Here is a 17,987-nt window from a genome sequence, read left to right as displayed (position 1 = left end):
GCAGCACCTTGATCTTGGACTCTGGCTCCTGGAACCATGAAGAATACATTTCTGTTGTTGAAGCCCTAGGTCTATCTATGCCTTCTGTACCAGCATATGACAATGGGTCCCAGTGAGACTCACTTTTCTGCATCACTAATAATCTCCTGATTTACTCAACTGTAACCTGGGATTTCCATGTTCTCATGCTGGCCGATATCTATGCATATCTTTTATGAATCAAGCATTTTACAAAATAATGTCCCCTTATCAAAGTAGCTTCACATAGCATGTTTTGGTTCGCTTTTATTGATGCAAAAACCCAAAACCAATAGGCAAGTATCAGAGAGCACATAGCCAGTCAATGGCAGAAGGTCTCTGAATCAGATAGAGGGTGTTCATTCCCATAGTGGGACCTCCTTCCTTACCAGGGATTGTTATAACTTGGCGATAGGCTAGAGGTCACCTCCTTCAGATGTCAGCTAAGCATGGTAGTGAGAAACAGGGTCCTAGAGGATGAACAAGGTGCTGACTAGGGGCTGATCTTAGGTTCTAGGTCCAGTCACATAAGATCATCATGGAGTCCCAGTAGTGCATGAATCATACGTAGAGAGAGAAGAACAGGGCTTAGGAGGAAGAGTCAATCTCACTGAGACCCCTCTTTAGATTCTTACTAACTTCTTACAATTCTTCCATTCTTGGTAGGAAGGTTCTGAAAACAAAGTCTGGCAACCTCACCCTCTGTTGCTAATAACTGATAGGCTACCAGAAAAGAATACATGGCTTGACAGTTAAATACAATATGGCAGACATCAAGGTGGGAAGCAGAGTAGGTAGGAAGCACAGCGATATGCACAGGACTCCACCTGCACGGTGGGGAGTAAGTGAATCTCTGGCTAGGAAAGGACTCTCGGAGGGACCAGTGCCTACGCTGAGTCACACAGCCTTTAGCGACATTGATGAAGGACGTAAGGAACAGGTCCAGGCAACAATAAAGATGAACAGAGGTGGCTCAGTGGGCAAGAACCACGCTAGGCCCAACGGGGTCCTGCAAGGGCAGCTACACTCATATGCACATACCTCCTACTACACATAATTTAAAATTTTAAAGTTTTAGAAATGGATACAAGCGATGGAACTCACAGGAGTAAGAGAAAATGATGGGGGGTATGTCTGAGAAGAGTCTTGGTTGTAACATGGCATGGGTGCTGAGACCACAGGGGCCTGGAAAATCATAAGGAGTCTACACACTTAGATAGGGTTTTACCTTTCTTTAGACTGGATGAGACAAGGCTTCCTGGTTTGCATTTTGCTTCATGTGCATATGTTATATTGTCAACATCTGTATTCCATCTCTAGCAATAGCTGTATCTCTAAAGTGGAAACACGTCATGCAGCCTCCTTGTTCCCCAGTGTTAGAATAATACAAAGTGAGAAGCCAAGGGCCGGAGAGAGAGATTTGCAAGAGTGGGCGGGTAAGAGTGAAAGCAAAAGGAAACCTCCCAGCATCCTGTGGTTTTTTTATTGTTGTTGTTGCTGTTGCTGTTGTTGTTGTTTGGGTGTTTTTAAAGCCAAGAATGGCTGTTCCTCTCTGTAAGCCCAGCATTAGGAGGGGCACACACAGATGGATCCTGGGAACTTGTTAGCCAGTCTAGCTGCATAGTGAGCTTTAAGATCAGTGAGAGACTCTGGCCTCCATATATGCATTCATGTATATGAACACCTGCACATATCCCTATGTATAACACACACACACACTGAGAGAGAGAGAGAGAGAGAGAGAGAGAGAGAGAGAGAGAGAGAGAGAGAGAGGGAGGGAGGGAGGGAGGGAGGGAGGGAGGGAGGGAGAGAGAGAGAGAGAGAGAGAGAACAAACATAAGGAATTCTTAAATCTTATCAAGGCTGTTAGAGGAACCAACTCCGTACTTCCGTTTTCAACTCAGGAGAATGGGCTAGAAAGAGACTCTGGTTCCTAGAGCAGAGAAGGTCACTTATGCAGCTATGGCTCTCAGTACCTTGATCAGGGTCTCTTAAGGTTTTTGCACTTACAGCCCCTTTTACCACATGACCTCAGGCATATAGGTATATATTGAACATATAGGTATATATAGGCATATAGGTATATATTTGTTCAAAAATTGAACAAATCAAACATTTACCAATAATAAATCATAAAATAACATTAAAACAAGTTATATATAAAAATAATTTTATCATTTATTAAAGACAAAAGCAAATGTACACACTAGTAAGATATATATTTCTAAAACAGTCCAACCCAAAGATACATTAATTTGATACATGCTAAGAAACAGTGGTAGAAAAATATTAAAGGTCATTGTTTTTCATAATTAAACCCTTGTTACTATAAGAGGAGAACACTTTGCATACACAGCACAAGCCTTGCAATTCCATTTTGGGAAGACATGTTTTAGGCAGCTTTCCTTGGCATTTCATGGCTGCACATGTTGTGTGCTCAAAACCAAGGATGCGACAAAGTCTCATAGTGTGACATGGGCCAGTGCCAATGGAAACACCTTCTATTCATGGTACATCTGATTCTGATTTAATGCTTGGTGTTGCATATTCATAAATTCTTACTGTCTCTAAATTGTTCAGGACCCCCAGTTATGCAATCCCATAGGTGACCCACAGTTTAAGAAGCTTTGGTTTAGAAGTACTGCACATTGCAACCACTGCTTGCAACTGCAGTGGGGTTAACTCTCCGATGAATGCCTAGCAATACGGAAGCAAAATGCCAACATCCCCAAATCCTCCTTTCTTATTTACCCAAATGAGTGTTTCCAGTTTCAGGTATAAAGAGGATTCTTACAAAGCCTTTTTGAATCTTAGTGAATAAATAGGTAGATGAAGCATATTTGGTATTCAAATGAAATGGCAGAGTCTCTGCCACCAAGGGTGGGCCCAGCATATCCAGCTGATTCCAGCCTCTCTCTCTCAATCAGCACGCATTCTAGATGTCTTTAACTCCTGCAGAAATAAAGGCAGGACAAGTGGAGAACACTGGTCTAAGTACCTGGCCTGCAGGCAGTGTGTTGGGGATAAAAGCCCTCTTTCAGAAAGAAATACTTCCAAGCCATTGCACAATCACCTTTATTATCATAATGTCTCATTGTGCATTTTGTAAAAACACTTTCTGAGTCCATCTCAGGCAAAAATTGCTGCTACTAGGGAGGGGAAAGAAATCTGTAAAATTTAAACCATGGGGCATTTGTTCAAGGCTCCTGGGTAATGATGTCCCTTGATATATAATTCATGATCGCCTTCAAGCTTGGCCTACTTCTGACAAGAGATCATATATTTTGGAGAAGTCGAGAAGGGGGAGGGAAAAAGCCACTTTGAAATGGTTCTGCTGCGTTTCTGCTGTTCAAGCAACGCCGAGATCCAATGAGATTTTGGATCACTCTTTTGTAGCATAAGGGTTCCCTTGAAAAGCTGCTGTATTTTATTTTATTTTTTTTTTCTCCTCCTTTGAATCGAAGAGGCAGCCAGACACTCGGTTTCAGTTTTATCTTCTGTAACACCGGATAAAAGACAAGGCTGGATCCATCTGTTAGCACATACAGAAAGCAAACTGTGCGACAGCAGGCACACTCACATACACACGAGCACACATCTTTGCACAAAGGGGAAAAGATCCACACTTTTAAAAAAATGTATCGTCAGCCATCGTACCCAATGCTGACCAGATAACAGCACTTTTATCCTTTTATGGGCAGATTCAGGAAGAAGCCAGCCTGCCTGCCTGCCTGCCACAAAGGCTCTTTCCCTGAGCTGCCACAGGAGTGGGGGTGCTGAGGGTTGGCTGCAGTCCAGACCCCTCCTGTGCCCCTGCCCCAATCCTGGCAGTGATGGGGTTCCAACCTCTAGAAATCCTTGTGGATGCCCCTATGGGTGACTACCCCGACTTAGTGTTCTCTGATGATGAACTACAGAGAGAATGCAGGGCACGGATGGAGTAAGTTTTCATTCTCTGGCACAGTGGCCATTCTCATGGGTCTGGTCTCCTAGGGACAATGATCAGGCAGGCTGCCTGTGCTGAGTTTTACAGAGGCAGAGTGCAGAGCCCCATCTGGTTGGTTGGCTGCTGTGATGGTACTGTTTGCTGGTCGGGTTGTGCTGTGTATTGCCCTCCCTGTGTCTCCAGAGGTGCTTTGCTCAACAGTTCATGTGAGAGAAGCCAGGAGAGTTCAGACCTGATGGTCAGTCTCTCAGGCTCCAGGATTGCCTTGTTAAAGTGGGTGGGGTGAAGGTGGTGAGTCTGAGAGGCACAGGGCTCTTTTGTCTCTTTAATAGTGAAATGGTGTTAATCACAGAGTTCCCCCAAATAAATAAGCTTCCATGTCATTAATGAGACTGGGGGAACTCTGTGAAGCATAGGGTAGGTGGAAGATGGGGAAGCAGTGGGGAGGTAAGTGCATGTGATGGCTGAGCCCCAGTTGCTGCATTCCCAAGGTTTGTGTGGTTTCTGGTATTTGGTGGGGGGTCTCACCGCCCAGGCTCCACCCCATTGTTCTAAGATCTGTCTCCATTCATTCTATCCTGGTTGCCTAGTGATCTACTTCTTAGGCAGCTAGAGTCACAATACTAACATGTAGATGCCACTGTGACCATCCTCCGGACCAAACTTAGGAATTATAGTCTTCTTCTCCCCCAAGAGCTCTCTGATGCCACACTCTGCTCCCCTTTTGTTCTCTGGACTCCTCAAATCAGTCATTTGGACCCCCTGAAATGTAGTATTTCCCCCAGGTAAGAAATTCTTATACCCTCATCTAAAATGTCACCTGTTGGATGAGAAATTAATTTTTCCTATTGTTCAGATGGCTTAAGAAGGAACAAATACAATCCTGTTACCTTCTGTGCCCATCATGATCAAAGCCAGACTCCCATTTCCAAGGCTCTCCTCACTAAGACTCTGATCTAAACTCTGGCCTTATCCCCTACTCCTGGTTCTTCTCCTCGGCATCTTCTCCCAGGGCAATGGAACCCTCTGGCAGTGCTTCTCTGCATGCTTTTGCTCACATCCTACCTCTATGTAGAAGGTTTACATCCACTTGATCTCTACAGAACCAAATCTCTTATTGATCCTCCTTAGTCTACTGGGGTCAGTTGACTCCTCTTTTTCCAAACTCTGAATGCTCGCATTTCCTGGAACCTTTATGTGTTCCACCAGGACAGACTCTCTTTTGGTGGTCTTCCTTCAGTTTTAGGGCTTTAAATACCATCTCTCTTTTGATTAATTGCAAATGTATACTCCCAGCTTTGATCTGTCCTTTGTTTGTCATAACCGATAGTCTATGTAGAATCCACCCTCAGATGTGTAACTCTAGCTTTAATGGCTGGAACTCCTCATCCTTCCTCCTGGTTCTTCATTCAGGGATGTGCTCATTTCAACTAATAACAATTCCAGGCATTCCGGATCCCAGGACAAACACTGAATCATCTAGCCTGCTTACTTCATGACCCACATTCAACCATTATGAAAATTCCATACCCCGATTCTCAGTCTAGCTAGAATATCCGCTCACCAGACCTCTGCAGTCCCAACTTTATTCCTTGGTGGTATGCTTTTCATACAACAGACAGAGCCGTATTAATACCGAGACGCCATCATGACCCGCCTATGGTCTAGACTCTCTAGTAGGTCCCACTTTGTTCATACTAAAAGGGTCACACCCTCCTCCAAACCTCTCTGACATTACCCCTGACTTTGCCTTTGTTTTGGGAGCTCTATTATCGTTTCCTTGCTATTCCTCAAATATACCAGTTACACTAACCCTTTTTCCTTCCAGAACACATTTTCTGCACCCTAGGATATGCTTACACCCCTCCTTTCTCAAATACTACTTTCTTACCTTTATGCTAAGGTGATTATCACTCACACATCCTCTCTGCTCTCCCACAATTGGAGCTCCAGTAAGCATGCTTTCTGGGCTCAGCTATGTTGGTCTTGTTCACTGTCACACTCTTAGTACTCAATGTTTTACAAAGGATTCTGTGGATGGAGAGATGAATGATGCTTGATACCTACCTCCTGCCATGACGATGGACCTGTGTGCTCCAAGAGACAGTTCTTAACCAGCCTGACCTTCAAAGCATACAAGCCATGGTTCTCATCTCCTACCCTGGCCCCCAGTGCCTGGCAGAGTGCCTGAATAGGAGCAATTTATTTGACCTGCATTTGATGACTGAAAGTCAAGTTCATCTCCCTTCTGGCCTGAATGCAGACAAGGAAATATCTTAATTCTTGAGTACCAGCCTCTTGGGACTCTTCTACCTCTGCAGATTTTTGGGCCCTAGTGCTGATATGCAGTGGAGTCAACCTTCAGGCAATTACAGTATCCACTTCTAATGCATGGACGTTAGAACGAAGTCATAATGTCCCTAATCTAAGGTCTGCCCCTGCACTGAATGATCTGGATCATGGAGGAATCTGTCTTCACTGACAGAGGAGTTTAAGACTTTCTGAAACAGAGCCCAAGTCCTGGCCTCAGATGACCATCTCTCCTGTGAAATGTCCCTGTTATGTCTCCCCGGGTGCTGAAGCACGCCATGTTCCAGAGGCAGCTGTCCAAGGGCTGCTGCGCTCAACTACTGCTGTCTGTCAAAAGCTTCCCTGGCTGTGCTTTCTTCCCAGATGTTTGTCAAAAGGCTTGCCATTCCAAGTTCAGAAGCAAGATTAGGGGCTTTCGGGCTCTGATTAAAGGAATTAACTGAGCTCCAGAAGTAACTTCCTTGGGGGCCACACATAGATAATCACATGGAAGATGATTCTGGCATCACTGCATGTGTCTTCTTCTACCTTTGGGGGGTCTTTAATATGGAAGGGGGTCAATTATTGCTATGGGAAATAAGCAGAAAGTAGAGCAGAAAAACAAAGCAGGATGTGCACACACAAACACACACACACACACACACACACACACACATTAATATTCCTATTATTAGGAATAGCGCCTAGAGATTTATCCAGCAACACAATTAACATTAAAATAAGAAAGAATAAATTCTTATTTTTCACTGTAGTAGAAATCAAGGGGAAAAGAACACTTGGCGAGTGGTCACACATTTTTTTCATCTGAAAGTTGTATTTCAATCGAACTTGCAGACGTTCCAGGGGAGCTGGCAGGCGAGCAGAACTGATCCATGAGAACCAGAATTCTTTTACTTTTTGTTGCCAGCAATTTCATAACCACAAACAAAAATTACAAATGACATAGGATTGGCCTTAGGGTGCCTCTCAGTGGACAAAGTCACCTCTTCTTGGTTTGAAAACATATCCCACAAACCCAGGTTAAGGTAAGCAAATAAATGGACCAATGGCGCGCAAAGGTGCGGTATGTGGAACTACATGTCTATGCTTCTCGAGAGTTGCCTAGAAAACGGCGCATGCTCACATAGGCCAAATGAAGAATCTTAGGAATCTAGAGAAGCCAGCCAGTATCAGGAGCTGATGGGGCTGTGGGGCAACCAAGCTCAGGCCTCCCCATAAGGCCAAAGCAGTCCCTGAAAAATGATGAAGTTTTCTCATGGTAAATTTCTGTTTTCTTTAGTTCTATTATAATTTTTAAAATGCTTTCCGTTATGGTTAACTGTACTTATCAACTTGCCTGAGCTACAGGGATGCCCATATATTTATTACGAAATACCTTGATAAACAGGTGTGTGTGTGTGTGTGTGTGTGTGTGTGTGTGTGTGTGTGTGTGTGTGTGATCTTTCAATCCACAGATGAAGTAAAGCTGTGTGGCCTCCCACAAGTGGGTGAGCCTTCTCTAATCTATTGAAGGCCCGAGGGAAAGAGCCTGGAGAGAATATTCTCTAGCTGCTTTTAAACTAGCACATGGAGCTAATGCATTTAGACTTGGACTAGAGCTGGAACTCACACTGTGAGCTCCCCTGGTGTTCAGCCTTGCAGCTCCAGGCTGGATCTAGACCACAGGTCTTCTGGCACTCCAGAGTGCCAACTGCAGATCTTGGGAGTTCTGAGCTTCTATAGCTGCATGAGTTAGTTCCCTACCTGCCCCCTTCTCCCTCCTGTCTGTCATCATCATCTATCTCCTATTTATTTATCAATCATTTATTTAGTCTATATCTCTATATTTACAGCTACACCTAGATCTAGACAAAACAATATACCAGGCAACAGAATTGCTAGTATTATTTTAAGCAATGAAACTTTATTAGGTATAGCCTTCCTTCCAAAAATAAGTATTGTAAGTTAGGTGTAGGTTTAGCTCTGATCCCTGAGACTGTCTAGACCTTGCCTTTGTCATTGGTGACTTATCTAATGACAGACAAGCATCTGTCATGCTTGCTCAGATTCTCTTGTAAAATTATTTAAAAGGATTTGACCCAGGACAGAGCTGAACATACATAGTATTCTCTGTGTTGGTTTTCTTTCTCTTTATTTGATATACATCTTATGAGGTCCATCAGATGGGGTCCAGCTTCTACCTCACTCATGACCTCTGATGGTTGTATTAATTCTGTCTCAGATACTCTACCCTCTTCTGCAGATCTCTGATTTCACAAACCGCATTCTCCTTGGCGGAGGAGGGTGTCTCTAGTTTATTTTTCCTTCTATTTTGTATGTTCTACACTTTCCCTTGAGATACTCGCATGGTTCAACCTGACCAACTCCTTTCATGTATCCAGTCCTAAAATTGTCTTCCCTGAATCACTTGGAAATGCTTTTCACTCCTACCTCCTTTGTTCTTATATACTTCAATGATATCTATCACTGCCTAACACAATGTGGATGCTGACATAGACAGCCAGACACACAGACAGTCTAACAGACAGATAGACAGACAAATGGCTGACAAATCAGGGGTTTTACTTTGCTTGAGATGCCAGTAACGTAGCATACATTCAATAAATATTTCTTCACTGAATAAGAATATAAATGAATGATTGAAGTAGGCTCAGTATCACAGGCCTGATTCAACTTCACATGCTCAGAAGCATAAGTGGTAGCTGTGAGGAGATGCTAACAAGGTTTCCATAGGAAGCAGCCCCTCACTGAGACACCAGGCCTAAGCAGTACTTGTTCTGTACACAAACATGTGCTGACAAATGGGAGGAGACTCTATAGTGGGCCTCTCCTGGTCACCAAGACCTTCCTGACCATCTCCCAAGCTATTTAACAGAGGCTTCTGTCAACATAATTCCTCAGCCACACTGGCCCAGGTATAGGGGTGATGAATCTCCTCAGTACCAAGTAGAGAGTATCAGGCCACTGACCACTGTTCTTACAAAGCAAGAACATGTACTGTGGACTGGACACACTCAGCACTAGGGTTTCAATCCTTTCCCCCTCCAGCTATTAGCTATCTGACCTGGGCCATATACAGACATGTACATATATGACTTCTTTTTTCTGTCCTCCATAAACTGGGGCAAGTGGTAATCATATCTAATTCCCAAGATAATTATGAAGATCAAGGGTTACCAGGGTTACCAGGTGGAATTCTCAGCTCCCCATGCAACTTCAGAGCTGGGTATTGAGTGTTTCCTCACTAACGTCAGCACAAGTTAAAAACACTCGATGTGCAAATAAAGCCTGTGGTTTCCTCCTTAATGCTAAAACATACCCACACCAGTTTTTCTTTTCTTTTTTATCCTCTGGAGGGGAGCCCACCATTTTTTATGTTTGCATTTTTGTTTCTTTGTTTGTCTTGTGGACATCTAATAATCCTGGTGAACAAAAGATGAGATGATGTGGTAGGTTGGGAAATCTGGAGATGCTCAGGATAAAATCATCTCAACTAAAGGTGCTAGAATGTCCGTGCCAGCACATCCGGAAGACTGACATTTCATTGTCTTCAAGCTCATGGCACAGGTCACATTGGCCTCTCCATTGTCCTCAAGGTCATGGCACAGGTCACATTGGCCTCTCCAGTTGTAAGTTAGTCAAGATCTTAGAGACAAATAGATTGACAGAGTAGCCCCACCTCAGAGTATTTGTTAGGGTGTTTCTAGAGTATGGATAGCATTAGAAGGCTGAGTATTTGTCTACACAGGTTAACTCTCCCTGTTATCATGTTTCTTCTCCTGTGAGAGTTCTTGGCATACCATGGTTCCTGAGTTACAGTTTGTGCTACAGTCTCTGTAGACTAGCACTGCCTGACCCAGGCCAATAAGAGATAATCCAGAGGTCTATGACAAAGAGAGATGGGGTCTCTGTGAATGACTTTTGTGCTTCAAATTAGCCTCACTATAGGAAACTCCAACAAACCATTCTGAGAATGTGAGAGCCAAAATTGGAATTAAGGGAAATCCTGTCCAACTAGGATACCCCCAAATACATGTTCCCACCCAAAATGTGAAGATTCCAAACTAACCTATCATCTCACTGAGTCCTCCTTCAACACAGAATAGCAATAGGCAATGTTGTCCCCAAACTGCTACAATAAAGAGGAAGCAAGAATCATAAACATGCAGGACAGCCCCAAAGAAAGGTGCTACCATGGTCAAAAGCACTATGTGATTGCTCTACCTGTCAAAGACATTGATCATCAAGATGTTGGGACCCTGAGTTAAGTTTATAGCACTGACATTCTTTGATATGATAATGAATTCTAACATAGGGCTAAATACTTGAGGAATTGGATTATGCTTTAATTTAAGGGATAAGTTGATAAGCATGTATACCTTTCCATTGCACAGCTGACATACGTGCACTGTCAAATTTTCTAATCACAAGTAGATTGCAAGGAGAGTAACTATCCTTCAGTATCTACTGGAAGTGTGCTTCCCCCAGACATTCAAGTTCACAGATGTTCAAATCCTTCTACAAAATGGCTTAATATTTATGCATAACCTACCCGTATGCTTTCTGTTCCTTTAAATCACCTGTTGTAATACAATCTAAATGCTATATAAATCACTGCAAAAGACCTTGCTTAGAAACTAATGACAAAGATAAGCACAGGTACACATTCAGCACTGTGACTCTTTAGGCCTAACAGTCACACTGATGTGGGATACATCAGCCGGAGTGCAAGCTATTTTCTTTTTTTTTTTTTTTAAAGATTTTTTTTTTGTACTAACACACTAGGTTTTGAAACAACTTTTACTTTTTTTTTTTAAAGATTTATTTATTAATATATGTAAGTACACTGTAGCTGTCTTCAGACACTCCAGAAGAGGGAGTCAGATCTTGTTGCAGATGGTTGTGAGCCACCATGTGGTTGCCGGGATTTGAACTCTGGACCTTCGGAAGAGCATTCGGGTGCTCTTACCCACTGAGCCATCTCACCAGCCCCGCAAGCTATTTTCAAACGCTTTCCACTTATGGCAAGCGGGATCTACAGACTGTGAATCTTTAGATATAGAGGAACAGCTGTGTTTGATTTTCTTGGGTTTCTAGAATATTGGGGCAGCTGTGATCTCATGGTTTTATTGAGAACAACATGTATGTCTTGACCACCTACTATTTAGCAGGCAGAATACAGGGCTGGCCCCTAAGACTTAATAATGCAAAGCACAGTTTCCTCTGTCATGGAGATTTCCTAGTCCAGATATTTCCCTCAAAAACATTGACGTCAGATAGATACTTCATTCCTTGGATTCCACCAAGTACTGTCTTACTAAGACGACACTGTTCATCTCTTATGTAAGAGGTTTACCATGTGGAGGCTAGTCTATTCTATTTCTCCAACTCCAAAGGATCACACAGCCTCACTGGCTGCCGTGTGCCTTGCATGTGCCACCTCCTCTTCCATGGGAGGGTATCAGCTGATAGAATACTTGGTCACTTGTCTTGCTTAACTAGGGGAATGTGAACGGCATAGAGAACATTGCATCTCAGCAGAAGCCTCTGCAGGCTCCTCGAGTTTATGCTGCCTTCCTCACCCTCGTGTTCCTAATGTTAACCTGGCACATTAAAAAAAAAAAATCTGGTCATAGATATAATAAGAAATGTGGAAAGAACCACAGAAGCCTACTTAAATCCTCTGAAATGTGGCAAAGGGGATACTTGTTGCTTTTAACTACTGGGACGAGGACCCCCTTACGTCAGCAAAACTGACTGATATACAACAGTTTTTTCCAACTAGTTTTGTGCTTATGACCATTATAGTGGATCATATAAGAGAACTAAGTCCATTCTGTGAGTAATGTCCCTATGAACTGAGAGTCCGTAAGAAGGTAAATCAAACAGGAAAGGGGGATAAACAAACCAGTGCACATTTTAATAACCACGTGCAATGAAAGGCTTTCCTACCCGGGTGAGAGAAAAGCCCCTCCAAACTACAGATAATTAAAACTCTAGAAAACCCTAAAGGTTTCATTTGTCTCGGGGACAGTTCCCAGTATCAGAGGTGATCTAGCAAGTGAACAAGAAGCATGCATGGAAAGAGACCGGAACCAGAGTACAGTGCTCCTGATCCCGCCAACCACGATGGGCCAGCTCCTCAGCTCCCCCCCCTCCCCCCAGTGTGCCATGTGATCACACTCAGAGGAGGGAAGTGGGTCAGAGAGGCTCCTCTCTGGCCTGGGAAGTCTCCCTGAGCTCAGGATGGGGAGTGGTCTTAAGACTCCTCGACAGAAATTCCCAGAATGCTCTCTACACGCCTGGAATGAGAATGGGGAATGCTAACAGAGGGTGTGTGATTTCAGCAGGACAGAAAGAGCACTGACCTCTGTGCCTCCTCAGGAGTTATTTACTCACGACAGAAGTTCACAGGCTCAGTCTAACTCCAGTGACTAATGCAATGTCCTTGTTCCTATTGTTGCTTCAAAACTTACTGTTCGTTTTTGTTTTTTTCTCTCTCGCTATTCTCCTTTCCCTTTTACTTTCGATTAAAAAAAAAAAGTCTATTCAACAGGGGTGGATGAGTCTGCTTGATCATCAATTTAGTCACACTTTACCCTGGCCCCATGCTTACCAATACTGCAGGCAGATGGGAAAGGCATTCTTAGCCCTTTGATAGCCAGCTTGGTTCTCGGCAGCTATTTCTGGGAGCACTGGCAACTTACATGTGGTTTCCCACCACAGTTCACATCACTGGTTTCCAATGTTAACCCAGGCTAGGTTGAATTTTGACACCACCCTCCCTTTTTGCCCACAAATGATGTTTCCATTAAGTACCAGGACTCCCTCCTCTGGGCATTGACACCCCCAACCCCCTCCGACCCCTACCACCTCGTTACCACAATAGCAACTAAAAAAAAAAAAAATCACCTCCTGGTAGTCAGCTAAGTGTCCCCATGTGTATGTTATTAAAGCATTACACTCAACTACAGAGACCAAATACTAATACAAATCAGGAAAAGTAGTTCTGAAGGCTGGACGAAAGCCCAAACAGTCAACTGGAGACATACCAAGAGGAGCAAAGTTGACACAAATTGAGTTCTGAACAAATGTTAAGACTTCACCTCAACCCAGGCATCACATGGTGAACAGAGGCCTCTGGTAGGCATGTGATTTGGGCAGAACTTTAATCTGGGTCAAAGCTTCTTTGTTACTGTAAAATACCCTCCAGAGGGAGGAGAGCAGGACAGAGATCAACCCCATTGGACCATGAGGACAGGGAAGCCCATGAAACATCACTGACAGACACGAATTGATTTTGTATCCTTTAGTATCAGGTAACCAAAACATTTTCTTGGTGGTGGAGTTGATTTTTATTTTGTTTTGTTTTGTCTTCTTAACATCTTTACTTCAAAAACTTGCAATGTGTATCCGAATCAGAAAATCCAAACAACTTATCATAACAGTTGGGGCACAGAATTCAGTCTCCCTGAGGCCAGGCCTTATGTAACCAACCCAGGCTTCTACAAGATCTCTTTTATTTTTAGTGTGTGTGTGTGTGTGTGTGTGTGTGTATGTGTGTGTGCACGCACACCTGTGGGGTATGTGTAACTGCCTGCAGGTGTCTATAGAGAGCAGAAAGAGACACTGGATCTCCTGGACCTGCGGCAACAGGCAAAGCTGCTACCCAATGTGTTTGCTGGGAACCAAACGTTGGGTCCTCTACAAGAACAGTGTATGCTTTAACCACTGAGCAGCCTCTTAGCCTCCCACTGAGCAGTCTCTTAGCCTCCCACCCGTGCTTCTTAAGGTTCGTGCGCAGTCAGTTCATCCCTCAAAAACAGTTATTTAACTAAAAATAAAATAAAATAAAGACAAATCTTTGTTTCCCCTATATTATATTTAAGCAAACCTTCCACCGGTGGCCTACCAGTGAATAAAGAATTCCTTTCTCCCTAACACACGGGAGTGCATACTCCGCTAGTTTACACTCATGGCATGCATACTTGTAATTTGAATCTGGAGTACACCCCATATATGTTTGGGTTTCAAAGGCTTGGTCCCGAGCAGATGGTACCACTTGCAGATGTCAGGGGGAAACTGTGGAAGTCGTGGACTATTCAGAGAAGACGGGTCACTGGAGAAGTCCTTGGGTGTGTGAACAGCCTCATCCATGGGCTCTCACTGCCGCCATGAACCAAGCTGCTGCACTGTGCCGTCCCCTATGACACACTGAAACCGGCTCAAACAGGAGCCAAAAAACCTTTCCTCACTTGTCACAGCAATGTAGTAATTGATATACAAACATATATGTTCATACATGTGTACAGACAGACAGACAGACAGACAGACACACACACACACACACACACACACACAGAGTTTGGTTGGAATCCCAAACTCATCACTCCCTTGTATAAACACCCCAATGGCCTCCCCAGAGCTTCATGATGTTCTCTCTCTCTCCAGTTTCTCCTCATCACTATCTTCTAACTGGCTTACACTGGCAAAGGTTGCTAGGGGATCTTTTTGTCCTAAGAATGCAAGAGTCAGATTGGAAAGCACAGGAAGTTGGAACAAGCAGCACAGAGGTCCCCTTACCCTCAGGGTGCTTCTCTTCAGAGCCCTCTTCTCTGCGCCTCAGCTCACCTGCATTCCTCAGTGTTGCTTCCCACTGAAAAAGAACGGAAGCCTCTTCAGCACTATCTCTCTGCTCTGAGAGAAGAAGGGTCCTATCGCCTGAGAAAAGTTTTCCTTCCTTGAATGGTCTTCCCTGCTACCTGTGAGTCATCCCAGTGGTGAATGGGAATCCTGGATGAAATCCTAACACACTTAAGAGTTTCTGCAGAGTTTTCTAGCTCCAGGCCTGCAGTTACACTTTATAAAACACCAGTCCCCAGCAGGGACCTCCTGTACTGTTAATCCCTGGGGCTCTTCTTCATCCTCAGCACTCCAGTTAACGCTCTTCCCTCCACTGCTTTCACTTCCAGCTTTTCCTGGCACCTCATTCATTGTACAGCCATTCTGTCCGATGGCTTTTTAGCAAAAATCTAGCGAAGTGCAGTGTGGAGACAGCACACCACAGAACTCCCATGTTCCGAATCATCTTCAACTAGGACTTTTTGTTGTTGGTTTTTGAAAGAGAGAAAGAAAGAAAGAAAGAAAGAAAGAAAGAAAGAAAGAAAGAAAGAAAGAAAGAAAGAGGGAGGGAGGAAGGGAGAGAGAGAGAGCAAGAGAGAGAGGGAGGGAGGGAGAGAGAGAGAGAGAGAGAGAGAGAGAGAGAGAGAGAGAGAGATCAGAAAACTTTCTTCCTGCCCCAGGCCTCCAGAAGTGAGCTAGAGATGTGGTTACAAACCAGCCCAGGCTTGCCTTCTGAGGTGCACAGTCTAGAGTCAGACAAACCAGTTAACACTAAATCAGATGTCTACAGTCTCAGTCAGAGGGAGGCAGAAGGTACTAAAACCCCAGGCTGGCCGGCAACCTCATCACCTGAAACCCACCAAGTTCCCTCAGCTGTGCTTGCTATCTGGCCAGGAACACTTCATCCCTGCTTGGGTGTTTGCTGGGCTTTATCATGGACAATGGTTCCCCCTGACTATGAATAGGAGACTCACTTTCTCACTTCCTTCAGGTCTTCATAGTCCCCACCTTATGGTGAGGCCTTCCCTGACCATCTTGCTCAAAATAGTGACTACACTTCCTCTCAGATAAGCCTCACCCTCTACACCAGTGATTCTCAACCTGTGGGTCGGGACCCCTTTGGGGACAAATGATTCTTTTTCACAGGGGTTGCATATCAGATATTTATATTACGATTCATAACAGTAGCAAAATTGTGATTATGAAGTAAGTAACGAGAGTAATTTTAATGGTTTGGGGTCACCACAGCATGAGGCACTGTAAAGGGTTGCAGGATGAGGACCAATGCTCTAGAATCATCTGAGAGCCACTTTACTTCGTGGTATTTTCTTATCTTACTTTACTTGCTTATGTGTCATGGCCCATCTTTCTCCATCGGAATATAATCAAATCTGTGAAGCCAGGGAGTTTTATCTGTCTGGGTCACTGGTAAACTGCCCCTCAAGAAAAGTACCTGATTATAGATACTCAATAAATACCCATTAAACATGTGGATGGATGAATCGATGGATGAATTTGGTAGGGAAAAGAGGAAGGGTCTATTATAAATGAGTCCCTAAGAATCTGCTGAAGTACAGACAGCACCTTGGAAAGGGGATGCAACTCGTGTGTGATTTAAGGAAAATCATATTCCATCTCTTTCTCTTGTAATATGAAGCTAATACAAAATATATGCAAGACTATTTGAGCCATAACACTAAAAAAAGGATTTTCCAACAGTAAAAATCATGCCAACCACAGTGTGGGCTGATGTAACATGAGAGAGGCCAAAAGGCAGCATGTCTTTCTCCAAGCCAAGGGCCTGAGTTTTAACCACAGAAAGAAACTGGGGAAGCCCAGTACAGTGACTACAGTGACGGTGGGAGCTAAAGAGTCATCAGGACCTGATCCAGGGCGGTAATAAGGATGTCTAAACTCCAGGACAGGGCAAAATACCAAATATTCTCTGAACTGCGCTCTGTGAATGGCTCCTGCAGAAAGCAAGCCATGCCTTTCCTATGCAGTCTGCCTTGGGGGGGTTGGGGGAGGGGAGGAATAAGGCAACACTGCATCTAAGCTTTGCTCCGACAACATAGCAAGCACTCAGCACCCTCTCCTGTCACCTGACACATGTGAAAGTTTCCAGAGCAGCGTCTGGCACTTTGGAAGCACGTGGCAAACAGAAGATACTATTTGCATGAAATTTACATTCATTAAGGTCGGGAGGGGGCATGAAACTCCATTTGGGAAAAAGGCAAAGAAATCAATCTGGGGTTGTATTTTCTGAAGGTTAAGAGACTAGCTATGGACAGAAAGCAGAAAGTGAGAATGTCTTCTCCTGAAAAAAAAAAAAAAAGAAAGAAAGAAAGAAAGAAAGAAAGAAAGAAAGAAAGAAAACAAACAAAACCCTGTGACCTAGAACCATCATGGGCTGTGTGGTATGGGAATGCAGACATCATTCAGAGACAGACAGACTGCACCCCACTTATGCTGCCCACTTTGAGTCTTCTATCTTCATGCAATTTCAGGGAAAAATGCATTCTTTGTCACCATGTCTTGAAGGAGGAATAAAGATGTGCCTTGCCAGAATCTGTTGGCTGAGAAGTATATAAAAAAGACTGCCAGCAAGATAATCAATGCTCATTATTGATGGCTAAACATTTGCCGAAGAACATAACTCATTTTAATTAATACAGTAGAAGGTTTGAGGATTCTTTGAAAACTTAGGGGTCAACTTGGGTTTAGGTAACCTAAAAGTTATTGGTTAGAAAAAAGAAGACCCTCACATGCATCACATGTGATAGGAAGCCCCCTGCAGGTGTCTTAGTTTATACGCGCTATTCAAACTAGCTGCTGAATTTGAGGTTTGACAGAGAAATTTGCAAAACTCACTACCTTATTAGTAAGTGCCAGTAGGTACACTGTGGATAAGAAAGGTAAGAGGAAAAGAGAAGAGGGGAATAGAGGAGAAAAGAGGGAAGTGGTGTCCAGGGAAGGGCTCCAGCACACAGAGGGTTAAAGTGGGGAGCAAGCAAGCGCTATGTATATAATCTGGTATCCTTATTGGTATATTCATATCCATCCCCACATTCACACTTAGAGGGAACCCCAA

General features: G+C 43.8%; 1 protein-coding gene and 1 long non-coding RNA gene across 7 annotated transcripts in view; one reads left to right on the top strand and one right to left on the bottom strand.

The window, feature by feature from the left end:
• Nucleotides 1-17,987, bottom strand: part of Cyria (CYFIP related Rac1 interactor A) — a 118,832-nt gene that overhangs the window by 89,693 nt on the left and 11,152 nt on the right. For 2 of the 6 annotated variants that reach the window (XM_006515246.4, NM_029758.5), the window contains exon 2: nucleotides 14,858-14,930. The exons of 2 other annotated variants lie outside the window; for them this stretch is intronic. The gene's annotated coding sequence lies outside the window, so the exon portion shown is untranslated. The remainder of the gene's footprint in view (nucleotides 1-14,857; nucleotides 14,931-17,987) is intronic. 2 more of the 6 variants (XM_030246977.1, XM_006515247.4) reach the window with 1 other exon arrangement.
• Gm34407 lies at nucleotides 1,933-6,718 on the top strand. Its single transcript, XR_381255.4, has 2 exons — nucleotides 1,933-4,749; nucleotides 5,992-6,718. It is a non-coding gene; the product is annotated as a predicted gene, 34407 (long non-coding RNA).

The sequence above is a fragment of the Mus musculus genome, chromosome 12 (assembly GCF_000001635.26).
Source record: "Mus musculus strain C57BL/6J chromosome 12, GRCm38.p6 C57BL/6J".
NCBI lineage: Eukaryota > Metazoa > Chordata > Mammalia > Rodentia > Muridae > Mus > Mus musculus.
This window is presented reverse-complemented; position numbering and strand designations above follow the sequence as displayed.